At 36.8% G+C, this 15,381-nt stretch overlaps 1 long non-coding RNA gene across 1 annotated transcript in view; it reads right to left on the bottom strand.

The window, feature by feature from the left end:
• LOC116172199 overlaps positions 1-15,381 on the bottom strand; it is a 45,419-nt gene that overhangs the window by 15,867 nt on the left and 14,171 nt on the right. The window contains exon 2 of the long non-coding RNA XR_004145606.1: positions 8,881-8,946. This is a non-coding gene — a long non-coding RNA (uncharacterized LOC116172199). The remainder of the gene's footprint in view (positions 1-8,880; positions 8,947-15,381) is intronic.

Below are 15,381 nucleotides of genomic sequence, written 5' to 3'. Positions count from 1 at the left end.
CCGAGTTCCATTTCCACATTTTTCGATCGCATGTTATCTGTCGATATATTTTGAATTGCAGAGTGATATTTTCATTCCGTTAATTATAAATGGGATTTACTGTCCTTTGTTTTGTTTTCCCTTTAGATACCTTTACTTACGTTGTGCTTCCGTCTTGGCCAGAAGCAAGATTTCCGAATCTCCTAGTGGCGCTCGAGTTGTACCGTTCCGCCGACTGTTGCCCTTCCCACCGTTTATTTTGTAAATTCAAGTCTACATAAACAAAAGTGTATTTTCTTGTGCCGTAATGAACTTTTTTTTTAATTATACCGTTTACCGAGTTCGTCGCCATATGGATGCGGTCAACAGTTCCGATCTGGAAACCTTAATTAAGATTTTTTTAATTAATCCAACCCTTAAACGCTCCCACGACTGAAATGATCAGTAGTGCACAAGATCGTCCGTTTTTCAGACATGGACAAACTTGCTGGTACTGTGGAAGTTGCTAAGGTGGGACCGTGCACTTTCCTTGTTTATAACATTTAAATAATTTGCGAAGATTCTCATGAATAAATGTAGTTTAAATAAATCTTAACTTCAATAACACTATCGAAGAAGGAGAAAGTTTGCGGAGTATCAAAATTCGAGGGTCAAATTTTCACAAAAAACTGCAATCATATTTTGTTCTGCGTATTTTAAAACTATTACGCGTTGTTCTTTTAATGGTTTTTCAAATTCAGATACAGATATCTCGTTTTCGAGTTCTTAAAAGACGACGCTGACGGTTTTTCTATCAAAAACAAGGCAAAATTCAGGGTTAAAACGTGTTTATTTCTGTAACGATCTTCATAGACCAGGACATCACTTATGGGATAAATTAAAAGTAATTTGCATTTTTTCATTTGATTTGACACGAGAGCCACTAAAGCCCGTAATGCTTCCCAATTTATCAATTGTCCTTCAAGAATAATGCCAAAGACAAATTGACGTTTTGTAATTTAAAAAGAAAAGCCCAGCTCCATCGTGAACTTTCAATAGCCAATTTACTTCGTGTCCTTTTATTTATATAAACTCAGGGCCGCACGCTTCAGTCTATATCTTATAAAACGCCATTCTACCTATTTTCACGGTTTTCAATTTACCCGCCCATTAAAAAAGTTATGAGCTACAACCGGTTTCCTATCCGTTTAACTTTTGCGGCTACGGCGGCAAGTATAGCATTATAGAAAAAATAAACTCGGCCGTCTTCTCTAAAATTTACGAAACGCGCCAGCAATGAAAAGGGGGTACTTTGAAAAACAGTTTCGGTAATAAACAGGCGTGATGAATATTAAGGGTTCGCATTAATCATCCCTAAAATGTTTTAGCTAAAAGACATTTCCGTGAGAATCGATTTTACTTCATGCTGTTGCCGAGGAATACTATCTTAATCTAGTTGACAACATAAACCATGATGAATATTAAGTATAAATTATAAAATGTCGGAACAGCGCCCGTTTTTTGTTAATGTCGTGTGAATGCTATCTTTTAAACTGGAGCTTTTTGCATGGTCCTAAAAATGCTTTTGTCGTTCTTTTGGCGCTGTTTTGTAGCTCCGTTTTTCCACCATATCATTTTAGGAAAGCTATTAGTGAATGAAGCACTGAGACAAAGATCGACGAAGGAACGCAAATTAATTCCCAAACGGACCGTTTTCACCACACAAATTATTTGACAAAATTGACTTGAGGGGTAGTGTGAGATTTTGAGAATAGGAAAATGAAAGTGGATTAAAGTTTGGAAGACGACAGGTGACATCCTCATCTCATATGCAACCTCGACACACGAAATGCTTGCACCCCAGAATTATAAATATAAAGATTAGATTTCTTCAATCGTTTCGTTGTCTAAGAGCGCAGTAATAATGCAACACTTTGTATAATTCCACAGTTACATATTCTAAAATGAACTGCGTAATTTGCCCATTTTTTTAGAGCAGGAGAATCTCTTAATGGAGACGAAATGCTCGTTAATTTTTTTAGTATCTCCTTTAATGCGATCTTCCGCATTAACTGACGGGATAACGGTCCACGGTCGTTAAACAACGCTAGATTCAAAGAGCTTTTTCTTTAGTTCCATTTATTTTACTTATAATTTGCTCGTTGGGCCACAGACTGGCTTTTATTTCAATTGAAATTCTAAGACCTACGATTAGGATTCTCATTCATGTTGTGTTTACCTCTTGCTTCATAACGTACTAAAAGTCAGTTGTCGCATGTGGAGCTGAGAAAAGCTCTATTAAATACATAAAAATAAACAGTAGCTACGGGTGAATCAGGGGACATATTGTATTGGGAACGTAAATTTGGTTCTAGACATAGAACTTTACACACATTTATACCTAGTGCAAGTGGAATTGTTGAATCGTAACAGTTCCGTAGTCGATTTCTCGTATGTGGGATGAATCCCGGAATGAAAACGTTATCGCGTTAAAACTTTGTAATTCCCAAAAGTAATCCACGTTATCCAATTACACAAAACTCTGCACAAAAAGGTTGGTTTCTGAAACCAAAACAATCCATTATTAACACGCTTTAAATGTATTCCTTATTATGTAATGAAAGTGAAATTAAAATGGATGTGGGCAGTTCTGACCTAAGGAATGGTATTGGCCTGAAATTACTAATTGATGATGAATACAGGGCTTTCATTTCAAAATGGACCACCGACCGATTGCAATTTGTAATGTTGACTTTAAAAATTAAAAATTGCAATACCATTTAGCTACAGCGAAGTTTAATGGAAGATTTAGCTTAGTTTTAGCATTTACCGCCGCACCCGCAGCTAAAATTATGCACCCCCTTTCATTTTAAGAGCCAAAAATACCCACAAAATTAAATTCAGATGGTCTGGTTAATAGTTATGAATTAATTTTGTAGCGAATACTCTAAAATCCAGTAGACGTCGAGGTGGAATGCTTTCATTCAACTTAAGAGCGTTCTTTCCGAAAAATGCGATAAGCAGACTTCGGAGGTATTCGGATTTCTTGAGACCATTGGCCATATAAGTAAATTGAATATTTGAATCGCGTGTAATTTTGTTAGTTTTAGCATTGGAATAAATAAGTCGCACTCGTGTTACGTTATAAATTGTGAGATATAAATGCTAATTAAGTAACTGTTATAAATTAACCCATTTCAATACTGTTATAACTTCATTGTTAATTAATTGTAGACAATAAATCACGTAATGAAATTTACGTTACGCTAGTGTCAGGTGTGGGGTGAGTTTAAGGGAACAGTTAGTGAAAGTTTGTCAGGTGTGAAAAATGGAAGAACATCTACAACTAATGCAAGAAATGAAAGCTGGTCAAGATGTAAAAACCGGTGAACAAACCACGGTAGCTCAATTCGAAGCTGGTTAACAGATGAAGGTAGCTAAATTCGAAGCTGGCCAAGCTGAATCAAAACGCGGTAAACAACCCATGGAACCTCAAATAGAAGCTAAATCGAAGCTGGTCAACAATCAATGAAAGCTAGAATCGAGTCCGATCAACAAGCCATGGATGTTAAAATAGAAGTAGGTCAGAAAATAACAGGTATGATTGAAGAAAAGATACAGAGTCTCCAAGGTGATGTACAAGATGTTCAAGGTAGGATTAATACGGGAGAAAACAAAATCGATGAGCTACGAAACTTATATGTCGTGTGTACACAAAATCTACTTGATGTTCCGCAATAGTCCCGCAAAGAAGTCCCCGAACTGTGTGGTAGTCTTGGTACAACAAAGGTTCGAGTTAAGCCACCAACTATCGATCGAAAATCCACCTACTTGAAACAGTTCGAGTTTGCTGCAGCTAGAAGTAGTTGTGTTACGTGGAGATGCGTTGGATGCTTTGCGTACGATTCCAGAACACCAGCAATAAGATCTTGTACAAATCGTATCTGTTAGAAGCTCGGTGTGGAGATTACATTTTAGATGCATCTGAAACGCAACGAAACAACACAAATATCGAGCGAAACTCGAAGCAAATATTTATAGAGCAGATGGCGCTGCAGACGTTCATTGAAGGTGTTCACGATGTGGAAACGTAACAAGCTTTGAAACTTGCACGGCATGAAAAATTAGAAAAGGATTTGGTACTCACCCTGGAGTTGAAGCTGCAAATAAAACGTCTCGTGGTGACGCTCAGACAGTACTTACAGCGATCAATAATTGCTGGGATATGGATACAGGGTGGAAGGAGGAAAAGCGAGGTGTGCGTTTCTCGCCAGTTGAAGGGGTGAATCCGATCGAAACCAATCGCAGAATGGCTACTATGTATGATGACAATAGCTTCAGTTCAATTACGACCAGGACAATTTAATGGGAAGAATTGCCACCATGGTTAACGTGTCGCTGTGCGATTTCCACGTTTTTGGATTCATGAAGAAGCACTTGAATGGTCGCCGTTTCATGTCCGACGCAGGGAATTCTGTGAGCGACGCGAGGCAATGGAATTCAGCCACATTCATATCAAACGGCGATTATGGAAAATTTTATGAAGGGTTCAAATGTGCCAGCAGAATTATGGAGGCCACTATTACCCGATAAGCCATTCCATCTTAGACCATACAGTACATGGACTGCTAATTGCAACTCATATTATGGTCAAAGACATCACCCGGGTATGTGAGTTTCAAGGTAAAACGAGTCTGTCCGAAGTTACCCGATGTCACAACTAAAGTGCCCCCTATTCGTGACCACCCATTTTGTACGGCTAAAAGCAGTCCATTTACTGTACTTTATGAATCAATTAGAAAAATCTGCGTTCTGTACTAGCATTCTCGGACACCCTTTATATTATAATTCCATAAAACTCTTCAGTATTGTTATTTCGTACTATTTTTTCTAATCGTTCTCGATGATTTCGTACCGCCTATTAGTCAACGTCGTATATCTATTTTTCCCCATTCCGTTCAAAGAATCCTACGTTTTAAATGTCAAATCTCTATCTGTCGCAGTTTCGGCTGTAAAGTGTAAAATCGCGTTTATTCCCGTTCCCGTTCCCGTGGGAATTTCGAGAAGTGTTTTACTAGATCAGAAACATTCGCGGGCATATGTCCAGCCATTCCCCCATTATTTTGTTCTTTTATTTATTTTTCTGTTAAATTAAATTACCATTACTATTCCGATAGTTTTTATTTCATTTTGAAAGCTCAATGATTGTGCGCGAGCTACCCCAAGTTAGTTACAGCGTTAAAGGATCAATCATTCCAAAATTTCAGTAAATCTAGATTTTCAAAAAAGTTCGTAATAAAGTTGGCGGTCCTTTTTTTATGTGTCACCGGTTTGCGTGTGCATGAGCATCGTTTAATCGGTTAATGTCTCCCATCTCGAGCGTGGAGAGTAGATAAGGCTGTCTTAATGGGGTTTGCGTGGTCAAAACAGTAGTATGCCTAATGATCTCTCTTCGAGTCCATGGGAAGTGATTAATTTTCATTCGTGGATCTGGGCGAATTCAATTCGTTCATGATCAAATGTGACCAATTAGCGGTATTTTGTCGGGACTGATCCCGAAATTCGGTTTTGGGCTGTCGGAGAGCTCAGGTCAAAATTCGTTTTTGAGCCACGGCAGAGTCAACTGCGCGCGCGGTCTTCTTCCGCTACGAGCGCGGGTAAAATTTCAATGAGCCAATTTCCATTTCCTCGAAACCTAATTAAAACGCAAACCAGTATTTCCAAGGTAGGACGACTAGATGGTAGTTTAGATAAAAACCTCAACTTTCTCCGTAATTGCTATAGATGCAAGTGCCAAATTGTCCAAGAAATTCGTAAGTCCGTTGCGTATTACTTCGGTGTTAACTGCCAAGGTGCGAATTATTCCGAGAGTAAAAAAAAAGACAATTGCAATATAGGGAATATGAAAAATAAATAGCGATGGTTCTAGGAAAAATTTCGCTTTAAAGATAAACCGCACCGCGATATTTCGCACCCAATCAATTCGCACTAAAAAAATTTGCGGTTAATTCGCACCTAGAATTCCCACTGCATGGTACATCTTCCTACTGGAAAAATTGGTATGCGCAATTGCAATGTGTTGTTTGCTAAATACTAAAATCATTTAAGAAGTATCTCTAATGCGAATTTTTGAAGACTAAATTTCATGGTGCGAACTGTCCCAATGCGGATTATCCGGAAGGGAAGTATCTGTGGTAATTATGCCGCTACGAATTACTCGGGTGCGAATTATTCGCCATATCCACTTTTGTAGCTTTCGGTTCACGGCGCCCATTTTTATCATACGAATACGTACAATAATACATCTCTGCAGATTGTAGAATGGAAATTGTGTTCAATCTGAAAAGTGGCCCAGAGTACGAGAAGAATGAATCAATTGTTTTAGGTGGCGCTCCGAAAAATATTCCACCAGACTAGGGGTAGTACTTAGTACACCATTGAGACCTCATTATGGTCAAAATAAATAATGTGAAACGTTTGTAGCAATTACACTCAATTACGTTACATAAACAAACAATGATAATTAACAGTTACATTTAAATTCTTTTAAGTCTAAAGGAAAACGCCAATTAAAGTACACAATGTGGTTAATTTGTTGATAATTTTAAAATGATAACATTCAAATACCATTGACCTTAGTCGCTCCATTACCTTTAAAGTTTCTTACATTAGAGAAAAGAAGTTGCACATAGTTAAAGAGTTAATTACAACGTCAATACATCCCTTCATCTGCTACTGTTACGAGGTAGATGCGAAAGTGGGCGAAATTTTAAAATTTAACCAGATTCCTGTGAATTAATTGACGTTTGTCAGGAAACTGCCCATTATATGTGAATCTTTTATAAGACACGTGTTCGTGAAAAGTTTAAAAACAAATAGCAACTTTTATCTCACGGGAGCGTGCGTGCGCTGTAAAAAAACAAACTTCATAAGTTATTCACGTACGTGCTATAAACATATTTAGGTAACGAGTATCTTAAAGGCTGGGAAACGAGGAAACAGTTAATGTTCTCCTTTATGAATGCAACATTTATTAACTATTAATCGGTACTAAAACTGAAATATCATCCCCTAACGTTCAAATAATGTTTTTTATAGCGTTCAAGGAGATGTGTAATGGATTTTTTTGTTCACCTTCGGTATAGCTTCTATAGACTACAACAGGGAATATACCTTTACAAGTTGATATAAAAATATCCTACTAAATTTATGTAATTAAAGGTAGGTACACACCTGTCTAATCCCCCGTCGCATATGACCTGTCAGCTCAACCTGTCAAAACACCTCTGAATCCACCCCTACACTCAGTTAGTTAAAAATGTTTGAAAACGGAGCAATCTAACGGTGACATCTGACACGTTAACCCAGGAAATCCTACACACCTACCAGTCAATGGTTGATGAGGTGTGGCAGGTTCACCTGCGACCTGTCAACCTTCACGACAAGCGTCAGGTCATTTCGCAGTTACGAAAACTGACAGCTTTTACTCATTCATAGTCCCGGATCCACTTGACAAGTCAGCTGCTACAGGTGCACCTGTAGGTGTGTACCTACCTTAACTCTATTTTCTTGACAGTGTCGTATATAGTCTCGTTCTTGAATAATCAATAGCAGAGACAGCACTAAAATAACTAAAAAATCGAAATATACCGTACATATCAGTTTTCTTCTTGCTATTGTATTACTATAGAATGTTTTGCCGTGGAAAAAACGTTGTGTTATACAAGTCCGGATAAAGAACACCTAAACAAAATGAGACTTTATGTCCATTTGGTGACGATTTTTTAACAAGACTCGACTTGGAATTAATGTGGGTGTAAATTGGGTGGGAATTTAGATTTGTTAGGGTTATACTTGGATGGTTTTGTAACGTTGCTGAAAGTTTGTGCTATTCTTGTTAGTCTACTAATATTTCATACAGTCCGTAGATTGTAAATAGTCTAAGAACGCTAGTAAAAAAAGCCGAAAATTAGTCATAACTTTTTTTGTTATAGCAAATTCTTCTATTACCTCTCCTCAAAATTATTCCCTATTAGAATGTCCAATAAGAATTATTCTACATTTTTATTTAGACCGTGTAATTCCGATTGAAAAGTTTAAAAAATAATGTTAGTCTCATTTACAGACCGAGAACTTGAGATACTACAACACCTTATCTATGAGCGGATGCCTCAAAAATAATGATTAACCCTAAAAGGTATCAAAAACTCTGTCGTGCGTTAAAATTGAGTTCATTTAGTGCACCTAAAGATTCATAACAGAAAGTTGGACCATTTTTTGTGCTAAAATATTAGCACTAGCGATTTACCAAGGCATGGATATATTTTGTAAATGTATAATGGGGTTGGGTTGGTAGAGCAGCCTTGGCTGAAACCTCGCCCACGTAAATATAAAATTAAAATATAATAAAAAATGTGTAGGGAAACAGGTCAGCCAAATCAATATGTTACCAGGTTTCTGGTAACTCCCGTTTTTGTTTTAGATATATGATACCAATACTTCAGAATACAAAGCCCGTCATTTATTGGTATGATACTATTAGGTATTCAGAATATGAATTGTACCGCGTGTTCTATTTTGATTGAGACGGCAGTGTATCTCAGCTGTTTTTAAAGATAAAGACTTGCAATTTTCTCGACCCTGTGCCAATTTTTCGTGTAACTTTTAGTACCACAAACAGAAAAGTTAGACTTTTTGGGATGTTATCATATCATGTAAGATAGAAAAATGTAAAAACTACATATTTTAGATATTTTTACATAGAATAGAATCCGTTTCTGAGATTTGATTCAAAGTTGATATTTTTTAAATGTAACACCCTATGTATTTTAGCAACTCTATTTGTATTATTTCTGGCACTGATTTTGGTTATTTTTAGTTTAACCACAACTAAAACACAAATCGTATGTTATTCCTACTTACAGCAATGCGGTGGAATTGATTTCCGCGTCAATCATGCGATATTCGATACCTCCATTACAACACACTCTGAAACCAAATATTGAATTATTAATCTAAACCTTCTTTGAAGCATAAGCTCTAATTACTAAAAATACAATTTTCATTCCATGCATCCAGAATTATAAAACTGTAATGGCGAATACGGTTCACTAATCCATTTGCATTAATTTCACGTAAATGGGGGAGCATGTTATTAATAATATACGCCACTATTATTGTTTCGCTTTAAACAAGATACAAGATGCAAATACCGTCAAACGGAAAAGGCAACATTATTTCTCCTCAATGATATTTATATGCAAGCTTGGAAATAAAATAAAAATTCAAACAGAAACGTCTCTCTTTGAAATTGCTCAACAAGAAACCGCACTAAATTACTGAGCGTTTTCATGCGAGGGTAGGTTGCAGTACAAATACTTTTAAAAAGAGGGAAATTAAAGACCACAAATGGATAATGGAATGATAGCACGGAATTTCACAGAATATTCTTAAATTGCATGGATTCATATTGTCTGTTTTTGCGTAGCCAGATCTTGAGGGCTTTAAAGGCTTTGAAAGACCACTAGAAATTCGCATGCTTATCAAGGATCTAAAAGCTCGTAGAGGTCAAGCTCAACAAGACACGATTGCTTTGGAGTAGTCGCAACAGCGCATCTCATCTTCTTGAAAATTGCGTTAAAAGATAAGAATAGGGGTCTGTGGTTGGTGAAAAAGCTCTGGCGAAGTTAATGAGCATTTTAATTGAGAAAGTTGCGAAGTTATCGCGCAGCGGCAGCTTAACAAAGTTGTTCACGAGTTTTAAGCTCAAGAAGGTTAGGTGTGTTGTAAATTAATAAAAGACACCAGTTTCAAGCGGACCGGTATATATTTTTTGTGTTGATAGAGATAGACGAAGAACGGAGTTTCTAAACAAAATTCAGGTGAGCGACGGAGAAGAAAAGCGAACCAATTTGAGTGCAGGAATCGGTAACATTGTACTCGTGACGTCACAGTTTTCGAGCGGGTGCGCTATTTTTTATTGCAGACTTTAGGGATGGCAAATTAATTAATCAGAATGCTTTCGAAGCGCATTTTCAACTCTAAACTCGGCAGTATTTTAATCCATTATCAACTAAAACGAACATTGAACTAAAGAAAACTAAAGCCGTGTAAAGCCAGTACGGAAACCTGTTCAGTCTAGTTCGGACAGTAAGGCAAATGTGTCCACATATTTCGGAAAATTGTCCTTTCTGGTAAACTTCACACACCACAATTTCGAACCTCGACCTAAGGGAATTCGCAATCAATACGACATCTATGGAGCTCGATACTACTTCAATTGCTTGCTACCCCAAGTGGTACACGCGAACGTTTTGACGTAAAGAAGGGAGTGTCAGGAACGTTTCCTTACTGAACTTCGAGGTGGGTTCATAAAAAATTAGTACACTTTTGTCTTTTATTTGCATCTCAAGTTCAGGTCAAAAGTTGTAGAGCAACATTTGTCGCAGAGGGCTACATTGATAGTGATTTACGTGCGCGATCAATCAAACATCAAAAACGGGGGGTTGTTGTCTACTACCGATGCGAGCAAGAACATGCGAATTTATAGTAGGATGGAAAACTCTTCGAAATTACACACCCTTCATCCACAGACAGAAAAATCTCACCCGGATGTGTTGTGCAACAGGAAAAATCCTACAGTTCTCATTTGCGATGTGTGGTGGTGCATGATGGAAAATTCTAGCACTTCTCACCGTTCTATTGACTTCGATCTATGAACTCGTCTACATTGAACAGCATTCTGATTGCTATTCCGGGGTCCATTCTTATCAATCCCCGACGGCACGCATTCGCTCAGGCTATGTACAACGCTCTACCAGATGGTTCCCAGAGACCGGCATTATGGCTCAATGGTAGAGCGTTGAGTTATAAATCCGGAGGTCGGGTGTTCGAACCTGGGTTGAGGTGAATTTTTCATCTGTGGCAAAGATGGAAATTACCTTAGACCAGTTTCGAGCATTCTGCCGGCTACTCCGAATTAGGTTTTCCTGCAGTTTTCCTAATTCGTAAGGTAAATACCGGAGTAGTATAGAACAACTTAAGACCTTCTGCAGGGGCCCCTCTAAAAAGCATTATGCGGATCACTCTGTATTTGGGCGCAAGCCTGTTGAGGGCCCATAACAAGAGAGGGATAATAAATAAAAAAATAAATAAATAGTTACTGTGACGTTTCTTCTTTGAAAAACAATTATCAACTTCATATTTTTATATGGGCCGGAAAAAGGACATACTGTATTAACTAGCATTTTTTAATACGAATGCAATGATATAGGGTACAATATGATTCTGTATTAGCTATGTCATATAACGGAGCCATCAATGAATTATTTCAATCAACGCTTACTACGTCAAAATTAAGTTTAATCTCCTTTTGTTCCCTAATGGTGTCACAGCTGAATTTTTTGTATCAAAAAATAACACAGCGGGTTTAATCAATCTGTCCTCGACCGAACACAACTCCAATTAATGCGATATAAACGCGCGGATTTCACTATTCCCTTTATGTCGTTAATTCGTCTGCTTAATTCCCGCCCTACAAATCGAACAGGATCGAGGGTATTAAATCATTCCCAAATGTGACCAAGATATGCGGTTTTCACGATGCTGAAAAGACCTCATGCCAAATTCGCAGTTGTAATCAAATAGCTCTAATTAAGATAATTGAATATGATCCAAATTCTCGACATCTCGTCTCCTGACATCCGGAATCCATTAGAAAAACAATGCTCTATAGATATTAAAAAACAATCTTTCATTCCATCGCAATTTATTCTGTGTTACCGCTCGATGGTGTAGCCCTTTTATCTTACTCATAATGAAATTTTAACGCAGTAAAAGTTTTTTTGCCAACTGAGCTTTGAGCAATTTGTTTGTGTGACATCTTTTTCATGGTTTAATAAAAAAAATTCAGAATAGTTTAAACCTTAGTGCGATACCTGTAATTACTCTCATAAATTATTGGTTAACAGTTTGTATAAATGTGTCAAAACATAATTCTATACCTTACAATCCAATATAAGCTTGATGGATTTTGCTCTGGCTGATCTTAGAGTTGCCCCCGAAATTTTCCTTTCAAAATTAATGAAATTAACGAAGCATTGGCAGATTATGCCATTATTGCCAGTATTCTCAGAAACGAATTAAATTACGCTAACCACCTTCACCTTGTAAGGTAGCATCGTTGTTTTACCCATAAAACTATAAAACCTATTTCCTAATTGTCAATTTCCAGAGATTAGTTGTGCGTGTTAGTAGAGTATATGTCAAAAGCAAAGTTCCCTTAACGTCGAGGGTTATCAGCGTCACGCAGCTTGTAACTGTAAAAACGTGGACGCTTTATAACTTCCATTCATGCATGCTTTCGCTACGCAACCGTTAATTAATCAATTTTAATAGAAACTTCTTAATATTCAACGGAATATATTATTTCATATTATGTAAATTTCATGTTTAGGTATATTGAGGCTTTCCAACCCCAATTATTAAATGCGTAGTTCCTGAATGAATTGTAGCCAAAATCTCATATACGTATACAAAACTTGGGCAGTGTATCCACGCATGCAAATTTTAACGGGTTGCCGTGATATACAACTACCGAGGAAAAACCTTTTTGTAATTTCATTATTCGATGCTCACATTAGAGAGATTAAAATGTTTTAATCCCTCTGCCATTGCTATTAAACAGTTGTGGTTACGGTTACCATTTTACATTGTCCTTTTCTGCAGCAACTATTGGACGGTATTTAAAAATCCTTTTAAAATAAAAAATGAGTTTAGTCCCCTGGTACATTGCAAGGTAAGGGAAATGTTTGAATTTAGAATCCTGTAAAATTGCCAAATTTTAACAAGATGGCAGGCAGATCATTATGTTGGGGTTACCTACTCTCAGCTATGGAAGATATCCCCACCGAGATAGGGCATTTACAAGGAAGAGCAAGCTCTACTTACAAGGAAGAGCAAGCTCTACTTATTCCGGTTGTATACATCCACTTCCACAGTGATTCGGTGTGTCTCCAGTAGATCTAACCCAATCATAATTTCAGAGGTTAGCTTCAGAAGAAAATAATATTCCATAATGTTGTGTAAACAATGTCGGGTTGGACGTTTAGGTATAGGTCCAGTCGCCTGAAGTGAATACGGGTCGTTCATTTACTAATCAAATGTTCATTTCAATTCATTTAATTAATCTGGTGGAATTCCTTACGATTAAGCACAAAACGATTTTGCGTATCTACCCTGTATCCATTTGTTTCGTTGTAAAAAAGATTAGTTCCTAGAATCGTTAAGAATAGTAAAATTACATTTCATTTTTCCTTATCAATTTGTTTTGTTAATTCATTTGTGGCAGTTTAGATTTGATTTATTGGGTATTTTGTTTATTTTTATAAAAGATTGATGTAATTATCTAGAGATTAGGATGAACCTGGAATTTAAATCAAAATTGAATTTGTTTTATTGTGCTGTGATCTTAGACCATACAATACATGGACTGCTATGAGATTCAACCTTTAAATCAACGAACATCATTTAATTAATCTCCTAGAAATACCAAAAAAGCAAACTTATTCTTATTTGTGGACGTATAAAAGATGATTAAGAGTATGTAAAGCTTCCACTACTACTCGGATGCTATAGAAGCTGATCTTTAGGCGATCCGAGTGGTGTTTACACGACTTTAATTTACCCCGAGAATCATATACCCGCGACTTCAGTGCACCCTAACCGTGAGCACCCATTTGGTATTGAAAACATAGGGCTAATAGCAGTCCTTGTACATGGTCTAAGGCAGGGATATGGATGTGTACTGGGAGAGATTTAATTAGAAAGCTAGTTAAGTTTGAGGTGTTTTGTGTATGGTTCACATTAGCCGGGCTTTTTATTTGCTCGGTGATCGTGGGGCTCGATTTATTTTTTATGTTGCCCGAAATTAAAGGGTCACAGTAATACCTTTCTCTTGATTACCTAAGAGGCAAAAAAATTTATAAAACCCCTTTGTATCTTCAGCTAACTAGACACTCGATTCTTTTGTATGTACAGCTACAGATATGACACTTTATTGAACCTTATAGATTAGATGGTAGAAAGAAAAAAAATTATATGGTATACAGCCATTTTGAAGTACTAGAACAGATTATTATACCGCCGATTTATCTTGATCGAGCTGCCCCCTAATCTGACGATAATTTAGACTTTAGAGGGATTCTCTTAATCTGCCGATTTAAAAAACTTTTTTTACGTAAATTCAACAATTTTTCATAAATAATAAAAACAAAACTGGCCCACAGCCTGAGAAACTTCAGACGTAGGGGTTATTTGTGTAGACTGAAAGTTGCCTACCCGGACAGAAAGAAATTGCTCATAAACAAATTCGTGATTGTCGATCTTCTCGAGACAAAACCGTGCTGTTGGAAGAATAAAAAACCAACAAATTTTCTTCTATTGTATTGTTTTGCGTTCCTATATCCAATAAAGTGACTAGTAATTTTGAGGGCCACGCAATTTTGTATTTCATATAATTTTACAAACTGGTTAATTTTAGGGATTTGCATATTAATTTCGTTTAAGGTAATTTTGGTAATCCTAGAGAAATCGACCTATGAGAACCATTTGCATGAACATATTTTGTATTGTACGTATGTTTTAAACAGGAGAATGTACCGGTAACTAATTACGTGGTAAAGATGAATTTTAGATAAGAATCAAAGTTAGCAGGGACCCGTGATCACGAAATAACCATCCCATTTTTGTGTTTTTCTTTTTATAAATCACACTCATACTTTATATCAAAGAACGTGTAAAGAAACATGCAACTTGATTGCCTTGATGAGCTCGTTAGTTAACACAAACTTTTAAAACTAAAGCATTTAATATAACTACAATTTTTCTACATACACCTCTTTGATGTACGGCGTGCACATCTGTAGATCCCTCATTGTTTGCGTATCATGCATGGATACATACCCAATCCACTCACCGCAAATCCAAAGTTGTCTCATATGCACACGTATGAGAGGAAATCAATCTCGTTAGAGGGAAAGGGCGCCCACTCAACTACCCAAAAACCTCCCCGTAGATGATGGTTTTATTTAGAAAAGATCAGTGACTGTTTTAACAGGATACCTACTGGAATATCAAACCGCTTTTGTTCTCCGTAAATATTAGCTTATATACTATCGGGAACGGCGCCCAAACAAACACTTCGCTGGATGTGTGCAGTTAAGCAAAAACGAGAGTATGTTCTACAAATGTATCTGCTGAATAAATTGAATACTTCAATTTCCACAAAACCAACAGAAGGAAGTGATAGACACGTTTAATATATTCCCTCAAAATTGCTTTACAAATTTAAAGCGATACAAGATTTTCCCTTTCCAATATTTAACGTACACTCAAGTATGATATTACACAATGGCCAATAATTGA

This window comes from Photinus pyralis, unplaced genomic scaffold (genome assembly GCF_008802855.1).
Source record: "Photinus pyralis isolate 1611_PpyrPB1 unplaced genomic scaffold, Ppyr1.3 Ppyr1.4_LG5, whole genome shotgun sequence".
NCBI classification, from domain to species: Eukaryota; Metazoa; Arthropoda; class Insecta; order Coleoptera; family Lampyridae; genus Photinus; species Photinus pyralis.
Note: the sequence above shows the minus strand (reverse complement) of the source record. Positions and strands in the feature narration are given on the sequence as shown.